General features: G+C 40.0%; 1 long non-coding RNA gene across 2 annotated transcripts; it reads left to right on the top strand.

Annotated features, from left to right (window-relative positions):
* Positions 1-14,341: 14,341 nt before the first annotated feature.
* LOC108471083 (uncharacterized) lies at positions 14,342-15,800 on the top strand. 2 transcript variants are annotated; one of them, XR_008274060.1, is made up of 3 exons: positions 14,342-14,817; positions 14,926-15,035; positions 15,394-15,800. It is a non-coding gene; the product is annotated as an uncharacterized LOC108471083 (long non-coding RNA). The 2 variants fall into 2 exon arrangements; XR_008274061.1 differs by having other exon boundaries at positions 14,346-14,817; positions 15,426-15,800.
* The last annotated feature ends 2,977 nt before the right edge of the window (positions 15,801-18,777 follow it).

Genomic DNA, 18,777 nt, shown 5'->3' with positions numbered 1-18,777 from the left:
CATTAAAGCCCTGTACAGAGAGATATTCAAGTTATACCGCGAGAAGGTCAGAGCAGTCGATCCCTGTAACATGGGTGACTTTAAGTAATAAACTGTACCAATTGGCCCAACCAAAAATTCTAGAAATAAATCCATGGATGGATATATGAGTCTAAATTCAGGGAAAATTTACGAAACCAGTTTCCGAGTTTTGAAACTCGAGATATGATTTTTAAGGCGACGGTGACGCTGTCTTCCAGCCTGACTGGAAATGCCAAATTGGTGGGCAAAACATGTGAACTTGGCTTGTTAACCCCTTGTGTCCGACACCGGCGATGGTCTCGGGTTCGGGGTGTTACAATTTTATTGGTATCAGAGCCACGGTTTAGTCGATTCTAGGACTACCGTGATGTGTTTGGGGTCTAGCTATACATGCCATTAAATGATGAATCGATAGTGTGGTGATTTCTGACAATTTGACTTTGTGTTTGTTATTAGCAATGGATCCCGATCCCAACCGAGCGATAGCTGATGGTGTGGAGAGTGTGGCGCTGCTCGCGCAAAGGACAGCGCCGGCGGACTCTCAACCTATGGCCAGCAATCCGAATGATGAGGCTAGGCAAGCCTTTTATAGTGTGATGAGCGAATGGTTTAATCAATACATTCGAACTAACACGGCTGTTCCACAACCTCCATTCCCGACAAATGCAACCCCGCACCCACAATACCTCGGTGACCGACCAAATAAGGTCAAGTAAGCCCCAATCGATAGGATTCGAAAACATGGGGCCACTGAATTTAAGGCTACGGATGATGATGATGCCGAAGCGAGCTGAATTTTGGTTGGATAACACTATCCGGGTGCTCGATGAGCTATCCTGTACACCGATGAGTGCTTAAAGTGTACCATCTCCTTGCTACGTGAGTCCGCCTACTATTGGTGGAGTACTCTGACTTCTGTGGTGCCTAGAGAGCAAGTGACTTGGGAATTCTTTCAAACCGAGTTCCGAAAAAAGTATATTAGTCAGAGATTCATCGACCAAAAGCGAAGGGAATTTCTTGATCTTAAGTAGGGTTCTATGTCGAATTATCGACTACGAACGAAAGTTTGTGAGGCTTAGCCGGTACGCGCGAGAATGCATTTCGTCCGAAGCTATTATGTGTAAACGCTTCGAGGATGGGCTGAATGATGATATAAGGATGTTCGTTGGCATTCTCGAGATACGAGAGTTCGTAGTACTTGTTGAGCGAGCTTGTAAAGCCGAAGAGCTTAGAAAGGAGAAACAAAAAGTTGATGTGGGAACCGGAGAATTCCGAAAGAGGTCCTCGGGAAAGTCTCTTCAACAAGCATCGAAGAGATTTCGAGATGATGTGAGCCGGTCTAGAGGCGTTTCGGGCTTTTCTAGACGAGGACGCGATCGACCCCCTGTGACCACACGAGTCACTTCGATCGCCAGTGGTGGAAATGATCGCCGAGAGAGGCGGAGTGTCCACATTGTGGCAAATGGCATTCGGGAGCTGTTGGTTTCGTGATCGCTCTGTTATAAGTGTGGAATGGCCGACCACTTTATGAAGGATTGCCCGAGGATGCTTGAGCAGAATGTGAGTCGAGTGGAAACCCGGTGCTACATTTGCTCGAGGTAGGCCACCTAGATATATGGGCAATGTCATGGCGGTCGAGAGGATCTAGAGATGCTACCATCGATCCGAGGCTCGTGCTCTGCGAGGACTTATGCCATACGCGCACGCGAGGATCTGCCTCTCCGGATGTCATTACGGTACTTTCACTCTTTTCAATACAAATGTGATTGCTTTGATTGACCCTGGTTCTACTCATTCATATATATGTGAAACCTTAGCATCCAGTAAGACTTGCCTATTGAGTCTACTGATTTTGTAATTCGGGTATCAAACCCCTTGGGTCATTACGTGCTTGTCAACAAAGTGTGCAAGAAAAGTCCCCTAGTGTTCCGAGGTTCTTGTTTTTGGCGGACTTGATGCTTTTGCCGTTCGATGAGTTCGATGTTATTCTTGGTGCGGATTGGTTGACCATGCACGATGCGGTTGTAAATTGCAAGAGCAAGACTATCGATTTGAGGAGCGCGAATAACAAGATAATCGGGTTGAGTCTACGGACTTAAAGGAGTTGCCACCGTAATATCGCGATGTTGGCCCGAAATATGTAAGAAAAGGGTGCGGCGTACCTTGCGTCGTGCTTTCGATGACAAGGAATCGAAAAGAAACCCGAATCTGTGCGTGGTTTGTGAATACCGGATGTTTTCCCGAAGAATTGCCGCTTACCACTGTTCGGAAGTAGAATTTGGCATCGAATTGGTACCGGTACCACTCAATTTCGATAGCTCCGTATCGTATGGCATTAACGGAGTTAAAGGAATTGAAGGTCCAATTGCAAGAATTGACGGATAGAGGTTTTGCTTGACCGAGTTTTTCTCCATGGGGCGCACCAGTATTGTTTGTGAAAAAGAAGGACGGAAGCATGAGATTTTGCATCGACTATCGTCAACTCAATAAAGTGACGATAAAGAATAAATATCTGTTGCCACGAATTGACGATTTGTTTGATCAATTAAAGGGAGCCTCGGTGTTTTCAAAGATAGATTTAAGGTTGGGGTACTATCAGTTGAGGGTCCGAGAATCGGACATACCCAAAACCGCTTTTAGAACGAGGTACGGTCACTACGAATTCTTGGTGATGCCGTTTGGGCTCACTAATGCCCTACGGTGTTTATGGATTTAATGAATAGAATTTTCAGGCCATACTTGGATCGGTTCGTAGTTGTATTTATCGATGACATTTAGGTCAATTCGAGAGATGAAACGAACATCTTTGAACACTGAGGCTAGTGTTGCAAATCTTACGAGATAAGCGATTATACGCAAAGTTCGATAAATGTGAATTTTGGTGAAAAGGTTAGCTTTTTTGGGGCACGTGGTGTCCGCATCGGTGTCGAGGTGGACCCGAACAAAATTTCGACCATAGTCAATTGGAAACCTCCAAGGAATGTTACCGAAGTTAGGAGCTTTTGGGGCTTGCGGATACTATCGACGATTTGTGAAAGGTTTTTCGATGATAGTCTGCGCCGATGTGAAACTACTCCAAAAAGATGTTGAGTTCGAGTGGTGAACATTGTCAAGAAAGTTTCGATCGACTAAAAACTTGTTTAACCGAGGCCCCAATGCTAGTACTGTGAGTCCGGTAAAGAGTTTGTCATATCTGATGGCGCATCCTTGCTTGGGTTAGGTTGTGTGTTGATGCAAGAAGGTCGAGTTGTGGCTTACGCGTCGAGACAACTAAAGCCGCATGAGAGAAACTATCCGACCCATGACCTTGAACTAGCGACCATAGTGTTCGCCTTGAAGATATGGCGGCATTACTTGTTTGGAGAAAGGTGTCATATTTATCCGGACCACAAGAGTCTAAAATATTTGATGACTCAGAAAGATTTAAACCTGCGACAAAGACGTTGGCTTGAGTTGTTGAAAGACTATGAACTCATCATTGATTATCACCCGGGAAAGGCCAACGTGGTGGCCGATGCTTTAAGTCGCAAGGCTTTATGCGCTTTGAGAGCGATGGATGCTCATTTATCCGTTTCACCCGAGGAGGTGCTAGTAGTCAAATTAGAGGCCAAACCGTTATTGATTCATCAAATACTTGAATCTCGGAAGGTCGACGCTGAATTGGTCGCTAAGCGAGCGAATGTGTTTCGGATGAAGAATCGAATTTCAGATTGACGACAATGACCGCTTGACGTTCAAGGGTCGATTATGTATTCCAAGGAATTGAACTTGTTTCGATGATTTTGAGCGAGGCTCACGATGAGTCGAATGTCAATCCACCCGGGTAGTACTAAAATGTACAATGACCAAACGTCAATTTTGGTGGCACGGTATGAAATGAGACATTTCGAATTTGTTTCAAGGTGTCGATATGTCAACAAGTGAAAGCGGAACATCAAGTGCCATCGGGATTACTTGACCAATCATGATACGAATAGAAATGGGATCGAGTGACAATGGATTTTATATCCGGATTACCGATTGTCGGCAAGTAAGAAAGATGCGATTTGGGTCATTGTTGATAGATGACCAAGTCCGCTCATTTTATCCTGTCGCACGGATTTTTCGCTCGATAAATTGGTAGAATTATCGTCTCCCAAATTATTCGATTGCATGGGGTGCCTATTTCTATCGTGTCGGATAGAGACCCAAGATTACATCGCGATTTTGGAAGAAATTGCAAGAGGCTTTGGGTACCAAGTTGCATTTCAAGACCGCCTTTCACCCCCAAACCGATGGTCAATCCGGCGGATAATTCAGATACTTGAGGATATGTTAAGATGTTGCGTCCTCGAGTTTAGTGGTTCATGGGAGCGGTATTTGCCGTTGATTGAATTCGCTTACAACAACGACTTTCAATCAAGTATTAAGATGGCACCCTACGAGGCCTTGTACGGTCGTAAATGCCGTACACCATTGTTTTGGTGAGCTTGGTGAAAGCAAGATTTTCGGGTGGATTTGATTAGAGATCTTTGAGCAGAAAGTGAAAGTAATCCGTGAAAGTCGAAGATAGCCTCCGATCGTCGAGAAGTCGATGCGAACTGAAGCGTAAGGATATCGAGTATCGGTGGGTGATAAAGTGTTTCTCAAGGTATCGCCTTGGAAAAAGATACTCGATTCAATTTGTAAGGGCAAGTTGAGCCCGAGGTTCATTGGGCCATCGAGATATCCGGCGAGTCGGTCCAGTGGCATATCGTTTGATTTTGCCCCCGAACTCGAAAAGGTTCACGATGTCTTTCGCGTTTCGATGCTTGACGCTATAGATCCGATCCATCGCACGTGATTAGTCCATCAGAAATTGAAATTCAAGCTAATATGAGTTATGAGGAAGAACCGATTCGTATCCTATCACGAGAAGTGAAAGAGTTGCGAAACAAGCGGGTTCCGCTAGTAAAAGTGTTATGGCTCAAGCACGGGATAGAAGAAGCTACTTGGGAGACCGAGAACTCTATGAAAGAGCGATATCCAAACCTATTTACCGGTAAGATTTTCGGGACGAAAATTTCTTAAGTGGGGGAGAGTTGTGACAGCCCAAAATTGACCCTAGTCGGAAGGTGGTCTCGGGACCACAAAACCGAGGCATAAAAATAATTTAAAATTTATTTCGATGCCTATAATATGTGTGTATCCATGTATGACATTTTTTGATGATTGATTTAGTGTTATAAAGGTGAATTTCACTAGAAAGGACCTAGTAGTGAACTTTGAAAGTATGATGGGAAATGTGTGATGACTAGTTGCTCATGCATGCAAAAATAAAGGATTTGCATGTCAAATTTCCCCAAAAGAAGCTAGTGGCCGCCATGACATGGTTTATGGGCAAAGAAAACATGTTGAAACATGTTTTGTTAATGCATGATGAATTAAATGATAAAATAATTAATGATGTTGGAGGAGAAACAAAAAATCAAGAAAATAGCTCATCCTCCCCCCATTGCCGTGCAAGTGAAAGAAAAACAAGAAAAAATTGTTCATCCTTGTTCTTTCCTTTTGGCCGAAAATACTAAGGAGGAGATAGGAGTTTTGCTTCATGCTTGGTTTGGAAGAGAACAAGAAGGAGATTTGGCTAAATTTGCATCAAGATTAAGGTATGTATGAGGTTGTGTTGGGAGTTTCATGCATGTTTTGGTTGCTAACTTGATGTGCATGTTAGCCATGGCTCAAATCTTTGTTATGCCATGGAAATGGTATTTGGCCAAAGTTGTTATGGTGATAAAGCCATTGCATGCTAAGTGTGAAGCTTGATGATGATGCATGCAATGATGGATTGTCTACTCTTGAGTAAGATTTTGAGTTTTCTTGTTGTTTTATCATGATTGAAGTTGAAAAGGAGCATGATTGCCATATTCGCCATGATGCATTCATGAGCATGGTTCATGCTTCTTGCATGTTAGTTAAAATTTGTGTTTTGGATGGCTATGGACACCTTGAAATTCGCCATGCTCATATATGTATATATATGTTTGCACATGATGTTTTGGTTATGAAGGAAGTGATGAATAAGTTTGTTTAAAGAAGAAGATGTTGAAGAATAATTGTGAAATTGCAAGCACAATTCGCCTAGCACACATATAAGTGCTTGATGCTATATTATAAGTTTTGAGCCACAATATGCAAAGCATTAACTAGTAAAATGCATGCTGTTTTTGTGAGGTATTAAGTGCATAATTGGCCTCAACATGTACATGAATATTCGGCCTTGGGTAGCCTATTGAAGGCCTTAGCATTTCCTTGATGCTCAAATAAATTGTATTGAATTGCTTGATGCAAGTATAAAATGTGCATGACCATTGTGTATTCAAGCTAAAGAGTGGCCATATGACCATTTAAATTCCTTGTCATATTCGGCCATAAGCTAGCACAATGAGGTTTTAATAAATTGAATTTGTTTGAATTAGCTCAAGAGCTAAGAGGTCCACAATTGGACAAGGGGAAGGAAAAAGTGATCGAATAGCCGTAAAAGCCGTTCGACAACAACCGAGGTAAGTCCTCAAGAAGTGACCTTACTTGAATTATGTGAGATGAAATATGGATGTGTATGATTATTGATTATGTGTGTATGAGTATTTGAATTCCACGGGCTAAGTCCCAAGGCGAATATGCTAATGATTATAATTGTGTTTGAGCCTTAGTAACGAAAATGAAATATGTATGTCCAATGATTATTGATGTATGTGTGCATGAGAAATTGAATGATATCCGGGCTAAGCCCCGAAGACAATTATGCTGAAAATTATATCCGGGTTAAGACCCGAAGGCAATTGTGCTAGTAGCTATATCCGGGCTAAGACCCGAAGGCATTCGTGCAAGTTGTTAAATCCGGGCTAAGACCCGAAGGCATTTGTGCAAATCGTGATATCCGGGTTAAGTCCGTAGGCCTTGGTGCGGGTTACCATAACCGGGCTATGTCCCGAAGGCGATTGAACGAGTAGCGACGTCCGGTTAAACTCGAAGGTATGTGATTTGAAAATTATAAGCTTGCTGGAAAATTTTAGCTAATGCACTTGTGAAATTTCCCAATGACAAGGTAAGTGCGGTGTGTGCTTTATGGCGCTAGGAGTAAGAGCGTATGAATATCCGCTCCTATGATGGAGCGAGTTATCGGCCTTAATGAAGCCGTTATTTGTGTATGAACATAAGTGTTGGGATGGTGAAGTAAGTACGATTATGTGAATGTGCATTAATGAAATGATGCATTTGGTTATGTGAATGTATTGCTTTAATTAAAGCTGATTATAATCCTTGAGACTTACTAAGCATAAAAATGCTTACCCCGTTGCTTTGGCTCTCTGTTTTATAGATTTCACTCGATAGCAAACGGATTCGGGATCAATAAAGTCGAAGTCATCCACACTATCCACGCCTCTATTTTGGTATAAATTTTGGTTGAACTTTGAAATGGCATGTATAGGACTACCCCTTGTTGGTTTAAAAATGTGGCGATGTATATGTATACGGCCATGCGAAAATGGCTCGTAAAAGGAAGCATGAACTTAGACTATTTATGGTTTGAATGTATATATATGGTGTCATGATGTGATTATGGATCGGAAATGGGAGTGTTGGTCACATGATCAGCCATTGGTATGGTTAAAATGATCATATGTGAACCTATGTATGGCAAGACTAGTTGGTTGATGGAGACTACAAAAATAGATAAGACCTACCTTAAAACAGATGCTGCCAGCTGCAGTGACGTGAATGTGAAAAATCACAAAAAATTGTAGGAATGGTATTAAATAGTGAATAAGCTATGTAAATGAACCTTGATGAGTCTATTTTCATATGGAAGAAGCGAAATGATCATAGGAGTTACATGTTAAGAGATATTGAAGCTATTGTGAAACAGGGCCAGAACGGTTTCTGGGTCCCCTGTCGCAACTTTAAAAATTCACTATAAATTATCCAGAAAGAATTAGGAGACATACCTTATATCTACAGATTCCATTTTGAGTCTAGTTTCATTAGAACAAACGTCACCAGCATTAAAGCCCTGTACAGAGAGATATTCAAGTTATACCGCGAGAAGGTCAGAGCAGTCTATCCCTGTAACATGGGTGACTTTAACTAATAAACTGTACCAATTGGCCCGACCAAAAATTCTAGAAATAAATCCATGGATGGATATATGAGTCTAAATTCAGGGAAAATTTACGAAACCAGTTTCCGAGTTTTGAAACTCGAGATATGATTTTTAAGGCGACGGTGACGCTGTCTTCCAGCCTGACTGGAAATGCCAAATTGGTGGGCAAAACATGTGAACTTGGCTTGTTAACCCCTCGTGTCCGACACCGGCGATGGTCTCGGGTTCGGGGTGTTACAGTCAATGCATTCGTTAAACCAAATGGCATGACAAGGAATTCATAGTGACCATACCTCGTTCTAAAAGCTGTTTTAGGCACATCCGATTCCTTAACTCGCAACTAATAGTAGCCGGATCTCAGGTCTATCTTAGAGAACACAGTGGTTCCCCTCAACTGGTCGAACAAATACCGATTCTTGGCAAAGGATACTTATTCTTAATAGTCACCTTGTTCAGTTGTCGATAATCTATGTATAGCCTCATCGAACTATCCTTCTTCTTTACAGACAATACGGGAGCACCCCAAGGTGAAAAGCTTGGCCTTGCAAAACCCTTATCCATCAGTTCTTGCAACTGTGCTTTTAACTCTTTCAACTCAGTTGGTGCTATCCTATACGGAGCAATAGAAATAGGAGCTATTCCTGGCACTAGTTCAATACCAAACTCTATCTCTTTATCAGGAGGTAGTTGGGTAATCCTTCTAGGAACACGTCTAGATATTCACATACTATTGGTACGGACTCAATCTTCAACTTCATTTCCTTAGTGTTTAGTATAAAGGCAAGGTAGGCTTCGTACCCTTTTCTCATATATCTTTGAGCAACTATTGCTATGATTTCAACCGGCGGAGTATCCAACTCTCTTGAATCAACCCGTAGAATCTTACCATATGGGCACTTCAATTCAATACACTTGCCACCACAATTTACAAGTACATCATACGGGGCTAACCAATCCATGCCAAGTATTACATCAAACTCATCAAATGGCAATAACATAAGGTTACCCAGAAAACAGTGACTCTAAATCATCAAAGGACAATTCTTACAGACTTTATTGACCAATACTGACTTGCTTAATGGGTTCAACACTCTGATTATAAATTCTATAGGTTCAATGGATATATTCATACTAGACACCAATCTCATGCAAATGTATAAATGCGTCGATCCCGGATCAATTAAGACAACAACACAAGTGTTAAAAAGAGAAAAAGTACCGTGATGACGTCAGGAGCAGAGGCTTCCTCTCGAGCACTATTGCATACATTCTTGTCGGGGCTCGAGTATCTGATTTTGCAGTGTCTTCGGCCGCAACCCGGCTGCCACTAGCACTTCTAGGATATCTCGGAGGTCTACCTCGTGGAATAGGAGCACTCGATTTCAGGGCTACTTCCACCTCTTTATCGATTCGCTCTAGACAGTCTCTGAAGAAGTGATCAAGAGAACCACATCTATAGCATGCACCGCTCTTCATCCGGCACTCTCCGAAGTGAAATTTATTTCAGCTTTTACACTTTGGCTTTTGGTCATCTACACTCTCCACACTAGTCACCATAGGGGAGGAAGACTTCTGATTACGTTGTTTGGAGCCTCTAGCTCTACCCGAATATCCTACCGATGAAGTGGAGCGTTCATGTTGACTCCTTGATTTCTTTGTGGGAAATGAGAGCGTCTTACCGCTGGATCTCTTATTCGCAACTCGAGTTTCTCTCTTAGCTTTCTTCCTTTCATTATTGAGTTCCTTGGCCTTCTTGGCCCGATTAGCTAATGCAGCAAACTCATGTATCTCAAGAATCCCAACTAATAGCTTGATTTCCTCATTTAGACCTTCCTAGAAGCATTTACACATTTCTGACTCTGTTTGAATCCATTCAATTGTATACTGACTTAGCCTTACAAACTCTCTTTCGTATTCCGCTACAGTCTTATTTCCTTGTTTGAGTTCCAGGAACTCCTTTCGCTTCGAGTCTAAGAACCTTTGACTCATGTGTTTCTTCTTAAACTCCGCTTGGAAAAATTCCCAAGTAATGTTTTCCTTTGGTACCACTGAAGATACGGTCTTCCACCAGTGGTATGCAGTATCTTTTAGGAGAGATACAACACACTTTAAACACTCCTCAGGTGTGCACGATAATTCATCCAACACTTGTGTAGTATTCTCGAGCCAAAACTTGGCTCGTTCAGCATCATCATCAATCTTAGCTTTAAATTTTTCAACCCCATACTTTCTAAGCTTGTCCATCGAGGCTTTACCAATTCTTACAGGTGCCATACCTCATGGCACTTCTTCATCAGGTCGGTTAGGGGGCGGGGGAGGTCGTGGCATGTTGGGGTGCTTCTTCAAATAATCCCCAAACCATTCATACATCATGTCAAAGAAGGCGACTCTGGCCTCTTCTCGGCTTTCAGACATAGGCCTTTTACTACTAATAGAAATAGCTCGTTGTACGAAAGCTGGAGCATGGCTCTCGACTCTCTCGGACTCATCTTGTGCATGATTGGAAGACATTTACTATATTAAAAAATAATTAAACAGTTAGGAGATATCACACTATCACGTTCGTATAATGGCATGTATAGCTAAACTCGATATACTCTACGGTTGTCCTAGAACTGACTAAATCGTAGCTCTGATACCACTAGACGTAACACCCTTTACCCGTACCCAAGACCGGGATCAAGTACGAGGAGTTACCAGACATGTACTTGAACATTTTCGGGAAATATGGGTTATAAAATTTCGTTCCAATTTGAACCCAATCAAACAACATCTTAATGTGTTTATTATGGGCCGACAGGGCCCAAAACATACATTGAGAAAGGTCCGAGACTAAACCGAGGACTTAAGAAAGTTCTTGAAAAAATTTCTAAGTTAAGCCTCACACGCCCATGTAGAGGCAATGCACACGCTCGTGTCCCCTACCCATGTGGAATTAATTGAATTTATTTTCTATTTCGAACCTATAGGGGTTTTCACACGGCCAAACACACGCCCGTGTCCCTGGCCCATGTCCTTCACACGGCCTAGACACGCCCATGTAGTTGCCCGTGTCCAAAAACTCAAGTATTTTGTTTATGACGTCAGCATGCAATTAGGGGCACACAGCCACGACACACGCATGTGTGCTAGGCCGTACCCTCTACAAGGTTGAGACACACGGTCGTGTCTCTACTCGTGTGTTTACTACCATGCATTCTAACTTAATATTTTTAGGTGCAGGGGGCACACGGCCATTTCACACGCCCATGGGGCGGTTCGTGTGTCACACACGGCCTAGACACACGCCCGTGTGTCCACCCGTGTGGACCTTGTTAGGCTATTTTCCAAGCCTTAGGTCACCCTCTAATAACCATAACCACTTATAGTTTTCAATAACACTTAACATGGTCTAATTATCCCCTTAAATGACTTTAATATAGCTCATTGAATGTAAACCTCATCTTATCGGTTTTTATACATGCTAGGTTGTCCCCTTTATCTTAAAGATTTCCATGATTTGTGACTCAATTAAGATTCGCTCGTTATCTACTCATTGCCAAAATTGTGGTCTAACCACTCCATGTGATTTAGTCATGCTACATATGACTAATTGTAATACATCATATTTAATCAACACAAGAACATTGGAACATAACATGCACAATTTGGTAGGTCATAACCTACTCCAACCTGAGCCAATTTCCATGGCCATATACAAGGGAATATTATACCTTTATAAGCCTTCATATTGGCTAATCAAATGACACATATAACAAAATAACAAAAGGCCTATACATGCCATTGAACAAAATAAGAGTATCTATATACCAAAGCTAGTCAAAATGATAGTGCATTGACTCTCTAATCATCTCCCAATCTTCGCGAGTCCACGAGCTCTGTAAGACAGGAAAAAGAGAGGGATAAGCATTTACATGCTTAGTAAGCCCGAATAACTGGAAAGTAAACTTACTGATTAATTGGCATTCATCCATATTAGGCAATAAAACCAACAAACATGAAATAGTTTCCCTATCACATGCACTCAATGAACAAGTTAGTCTCATAACAATGCACCATGTAATTTTTCTTAGATGAGCTCATCATTCAACATTTTCATTTTTATATCTCATGTTAATCCCGTTGAGTTTCTCGGAAGTCTCGATAGATTATCCATTTATCGTCAAGTCATAAGAGCGATCATCTCAAGTATGCACTCTTGTGAACCTCACATTATACGGTGAGATTACCAGCCCAGGCTAAATCCCCCGCAATGTAAACTTATAGGGTGATGTTGGGATTACTAGTCCAGGCTAAATCCCTTGTAGCGACAAACACCCGTAATGAGCTCGGATCTGAATTACCAGTCCAGGCTAAATTCAGACCCTAGTCAGATTACCCGTCCGGGCTAAATCCGTAATGCACACATATTCTTAGGGAGGCTCGATCACTCAAGGAACACCCGTTCGGGCTAGATCCTTCCTATATTTGAGATCAATGGATTACCCGTCTGGGTTAAATCCTTTTCTGCAACACATTCAGGATGTCAAGTCATGTAAGCTATGGTTTATCCATCGAATTTCCTTTTTTGACTTCAATCGGGACATTTATTATCATTTCATTATTATTAACATACTTCACGGATTTTCATGCCATCATTATAACCAATTATCATACATTCATAACACATGTAACTAGGCATATTAATAGTTTACTTAAAGTTATTCGAACTGACCTGGTATTCGTTTCGGTTTTGCGTCTCGGTTATTTCGAAACCATTCATTTTCCTCGATCGACCTCTAGAATTTGTTCCTCGGGGTCTATAACAATAAAAATGAATCATTAATACCTCACATTATTGTTTTTGAGTCTAAATTTTACCCCCGGACAAAATGATCATTTTTTCCCTAACCTTTCACATTATTTACGATTTAGTCCCTAGGCTCGTATGATGAAATGTATGAATTTTCTACATTACCCAAGCCTAGCTGAATGTTCCTTCCTCTTATGGCAGCCCACATTTTTCCATTATTTCACATTTCTACCACATATTTTACACCTTTTGCAAAAAGGTCCTTTTAGGGGCTTTTCATGAAAATCACCTAGAAAAAGATGTTTAACACACATCCAACTTTCATATTCCTCCATAAATCATCAAAGAATAAACATGTCACATATGGGTCACTTTACATACATAAACCCTAATTCAAAATATGGGTAGAAAGGAGAGAGTAAGTTATCGGGATTTCAAAAATACGAAGAACATTAAAAACGGGGCTTGGGAGCACTTACTATTGAGCTTGAAAAGTGAAGAAACCCTAGTTATGGTGGCTCTTAAATTTTGACAGCAAGGTGGAGAAGATGAGCTAAGTTTTGGCTTATTTTCCCATTTTACTTTCTATCAAATTTTATCCATACATGCCCATTTTTGTCCAAAAACTTATAACTTGGGAAAATTGCTCTTTAAGGACTTCTAATTAATAATCTAAAGCAATTTCATACAAATTGCTTCTAGAATCCAAGTTTTACACTTTATTCAATTTAGTCTTTAATTTCTAATTGGACACCTTACTCATAGAATTTTTCCATGAAACTTTAACACATGCATATACTCATATTCTAGACCTCATAATAATCATAAAATAAATATTTCAACGTCGAATTTGTGGTCCCGAAACTATTGTTCCGACTAGGCCCTATTTTGGGATGTTTCATTAGGCAATAGTTATATAGGTTGAATTGTTAAATAAAATCATTCTCTAAACAAGGCATTACTGGGTAGACTTGATGAATTCGAACCGCGTTAACAAATATTGCGTGTTATCTCTCCTTGCTTTGCTCCTTATTTTACTTTGCATTTAATTTGTTTTCTTTGATTTTTTTTCTAGCCTCTGTCAAAATGAAACTATTTTACAGTAAACCAAATTATCTCTTTGAACAATAATTGGAACCTAGTGTAAACTGAAAGTTTTTTCAAGAATAAAGGAAAGATGATGAAAAATAAAAACTTTGATGGCTCTCTAGATACAAAAGGAGAAACAAATTTTTTGAAGAATTTATTTTTTGAAAATTTCTATTCAATAATAACATGTAAAAATAATCTTATATGACATTTAATGATTAAATGGGATCTTAACTTACTTTTTTTTAAATGTAAAACTGGTATTCATTAAATGTTTTAGGGGCTCAATAAAAACGAACACCTTGAAAGACGTTACAAAGCAGATGAAAAGAGATTACAAGCAAACCAAACAACACACTAAATACACTAAAAGATGAAAAGCAAATAGCCACACACAACTAAATAACAAACAAATATTAAAATGCCTAAAACAAAACCCAAAGTAAAAAACCATAAACGAAACAAAACAGAGCCTTCCCCCAAACAACCATAGAAAGAAACCAGAGAAATACTAGCCAAAACCTCTTCAAACAAAGCTAAAAAATCATCAAACATAGTACAAGAGGCAAAAGCTTAAGATAAACAAGCCCACGGAGATTCAAAGTGAACCTTCTCCATTTTCAAGCTTCTAAAAGAAACCTTAATACTGTCGAATCTAGTTGTTCCAGTCCACAATTGTCATCTTCTCAATTGGATCTGGGGCTTCTTCAACCCAAAAACATGGTGCTTGATACCGACGTCCTTTCTTAGCCAACATATGGGTAGCCTTATTTACTTCTCTTGGAATGAAATGGTAAGATATCTCCTCGAACCTTCTTCATAAGTCGCAGATGCTTAGAATCACCGGTCGGAGGATCGATTTGTCTTCTTTTTTGATTTGATCTTTCTAATGATTGTCAAGGAGTCTCCTTCAACAGAAATCTTGAGGAAACCCATTTCAGCTGCAAAGAGTAAAGATCTCTCGAAAGCCCTAGCTTCTGCCACAAAAGCATCTTGGATTCCATCATAAGGGTAAGTATAGGACCTCATAATCTGACCTTTGTTGTTTCGAGCTAGAACAACTGCAACTGAAGTGTATGTATCTGTATTAAAAGAAGCATCAAAGTTTAGTTTAATAACATCGGTATTTGGAGGTCACCATAGGTCCTTCATCATAGGTTTCATAGAATGAAAAGGATTCTGAGTCTGATTTAGTTCCTGCATGTACCCATGTATAAATCCCAAAATATCTTGGACGGAACCTTTCTGTCCTTCATGAACCAGCTTGTTTCTTCTAGACCAAAGAGCCTAGTAAGATATAGCTATTAGCATTCGTTGTCTTTCATTCTTTACAATAAACATTTATGCTAACCAATATTTATAATTCGAGGAATCCATCCTTTGGGTACTCAAAATATACAGGTGTTTCCACAGTTGCTGAAGTACCTGACAAGTTTGATTCAATTGATTAGCATCTTTCAATGGGTTGTTGCACAGTGGACACAAAACATCTTTGATCAATCTATGCTTGGCTAAATTGCTGAAATGAGGCAAGAAATCATTGAACAGTCCACACATGTATATTTATTTTTTCTGGTAGTTGTAATTTTCATAGAGAGTTGTAAAATTCTTTGTAAATGTGGGGTGTAGCAGTAGAAATCTGATTAGCAAAATGTAGATGTTCTGAAATTAGGACTTTGTACCCACTTTTTACTATGTATTTATTCCTCGGTTGCCTCATGCCTCTAGACCAACATGTCATTTAATCATATATGAGAGAGAGGGACATTGAAGATACGCTCAGCCTGATTGGTGCCAAAGATGTCTGAAATTTCAGCCTTCTTCCAGCTAATTGTTTCTTTATCAATCAACTGACTTACAGTTATCCAATAAGGATTAATAGAATTAACTAACACTCTAGTATTCCTAGAATCTGGTAGCCAAAGATTGTTCCAAATATTCACAGCTTCTCCGCCCCCGATACGCCAAATTAGCCTATCATCAATTAGATTTCGAGCACTACATATACTTGGCCAGGTGGTGAAAGGTTAGAGCTTACTTCTACCGACATAAAATCACATAAAAGATAATAATGACTCTTAAAAACTTTGGCTAACAAACAATTCGGTTGAGAAAACAACCTCCATGCTTGCTTAGCCAACAAAGCTTTATTAAACATAAATAAGTCTTTGAAACCCATGCCAACTTCGCTTTTGGGCTTACATAATAAACTCCAAGTGCTCTAATGAATACCCCTAGTAGATTTAGTATTTCGGGATAAAATTTTTGGCAAAGCAAAACACAACATTGCATAGACTGGGATTGCCTGTAGAACAGATTGAAGAAAAACCTCTTTACCATTCATAGAGGGATAACAGATACTCCACCCCTCGATCCTTTTCCTAAATCGATCAATATAATTGGCAAAAGCCCATCTTTTCCTCCTACCAACCATCATTGGAAACCCTAAATAGTTTATTGGGTTTGTTGCCACACAAACACCCAAAGTGTTGGTCACCAAATCTCTAACATTCAAGTACACATTTGCCCCAAAGTAAACCAATGACTTTTCTAAATTCACTTATTGGCCCGAAATCGATTCGTACTCCTTAATAATATTATGGATAGCATTTGCACTCTCCCTTGAAGCATAAAAAAAGGATGCAATCGTCCGCAAAAAAAATGATTAACTACAAATCTTCCTCTACCAATTTAGGTCCCCTTCATCAACCCTGACAACTTGGCCTTATTTAGTAATGTCGAGAACCCCTCTGTACAGATAAGAAACAGGTAGGGACTTAACAAATCCCCCTAAAATAATCCTCCCGATGGCAGGAATCGATCACTAATATCGTCATTAATACCCACTGTATAGCTGGCCGAATAGACGCATCTCATAATAAGAGTGATCCATTCAATGTGAAAACTCAATACATTCATTATTCCTGTCAAAAAATCCTTGCTCATATCCAGCTTAAGCGTAAAATTCCCATTTTAACCCTTTTTCTTCATTTTGAGCGCCTGAAGCACTTTATAAGCAATAAGTACATTATTAGATATGTGTCTGCCTGGTATAAAGGCCCTTTGAGCCTTGTCAATGCAACACCCCAGAATCTCACTTATACACTCAATAAGTACTTTTGGAATTAAGACTATGTGGGTTTTATTGATTGTTTCCATTTCAGTTTCACCATTTAAGATAGACAACCAATAAATAGAAATCTGAGGGCCAATGATCTGCCAATACCTTTGAAAGAAAAGTGCTAGAAAATCGTCTGTCCTTGGTGCTTGAGAGGCTCCATCATTCACACAGCATTTTCAATTTCCATCTCTGAGAAAGGTTTAAGTAATTCCTCATTCATGCTGGAGGGTCATGCCCTTCTCTACCAGCCCAAACAACCTCTCATCATTACCTACATCAAAAGTAGGATAGAGTTTTTTGAAATACTCTACTGCAATTTTTGAAATACCCACCCAATCAGACACCCAAACTCTATTTCGATCTTCCAAACCAGCTATTTTATTTCGAGAACGGTGACTAGCAATGACCTTGTGGAAGAAACTTGTATTTCAATCCCTATTTTTTATCCAATTAATCCAAACGCGCTGTTGCCAGTAAATTTTCTCTTTATCTGCTTCCCAGTTAAAACCCATCTAAACATTCGTTATCATAGCCAGATTATCATCTGTCGGATCAAAGTTATAAAGTTCAAGTAGGCGGCTTTCCAGATCATTATTTTTCTTGTGTTCATGAGATTTCATACGAGCCTAGTATTGAAGTTTTTCCCTAATTTAACCAGCTTTTCAGGAATTTTAATATTGGAGGTAGCCCAATAATTTTTCATCTCCTTCTCAAAAGACGAATCAAGACACCAAGTAGCCTCAAATCGAAACAACTTACTTGGGCGATGTCTAGTATGTTAATGCTTTCCATAAGAATCCACAAGGATAGGACAATGGTGCGAAATAGAATGGCTTAGGTGTTCAACTGTGTATTCTGAGAAAAGATCCCATCATTCTAAATTCACAAAAGCCCGATCAATAAATTCACAAAAGCCCGATCAATCCTTTCTCGAATATTGGTAGTACAAAATTTGCCCCACTCCTATGTGTACCATCTACCATCAAAACCAAGATTAGTTAGACCACATTCCTCCAAGACGTTACGAAATGCTGCCATTTGATGCTCTGATCTAAGTCTCCTACCTTTTTTTTCGAATAAGCTTGTGATCTTATTGAAATCTCCAACCACCAGCCAAGGTCTTTGTTTCCCATGATTCAACTGTCGAAGCAACTCCCAAGACGCACTTCTCTGATGTTTATTCGAGTTCCCATAAAACTCGGTGAGTCTCTAGTTCTCGCCCTTTACAGGATCATGAACATTCACATCAATATAAAAATGGGAATAGCTTCTCAGACTAATCGTAGTACTATCTTTCCAACACAAGGATAAACTGCCTTCATTACCTATTGCATCAACATTAATACCACTACTAAAACTGCATTTCGACCAAATTTTGAACAAACTTTTGTTTCTATAATAAACAAAACTTGGGGATTTAAGGCTCTCAATTTGTTTCGGAGCCAATTAACTATCCATGGTCTCCCTAAGCCATGAACATTCCAACTAATGAACCTCATTGCATTCGGCTGCTCTACCCTGTAGAGCTAGCTGATTGATCCTGGGTGTTTTCCTCCACAACTTTTGCAGATCTGACATTTCCACCACCAACCATTCGCTTTCGTTTCTTTCCTTCCACGGTTTCAAAGGGTT

This window comes from Gossypium arboreum, chromosome 11 (assembly GCF_025698485.1).
Source record: "Gossypium arboreum isolate Shixiya-1 chromosome 11, ASM2569848v2, whole genome shotgun sequence".
Taxonomy (NCBI): Eukaryota; Viridiplantae; Streptophyta; class Magnoliopsida; order Malvales; family Malvaceae; genus Gossypium; species Gossypium arboreum.
This window is presented reverse-complemented; position numbering and strand designations above follow the sequence as displayed.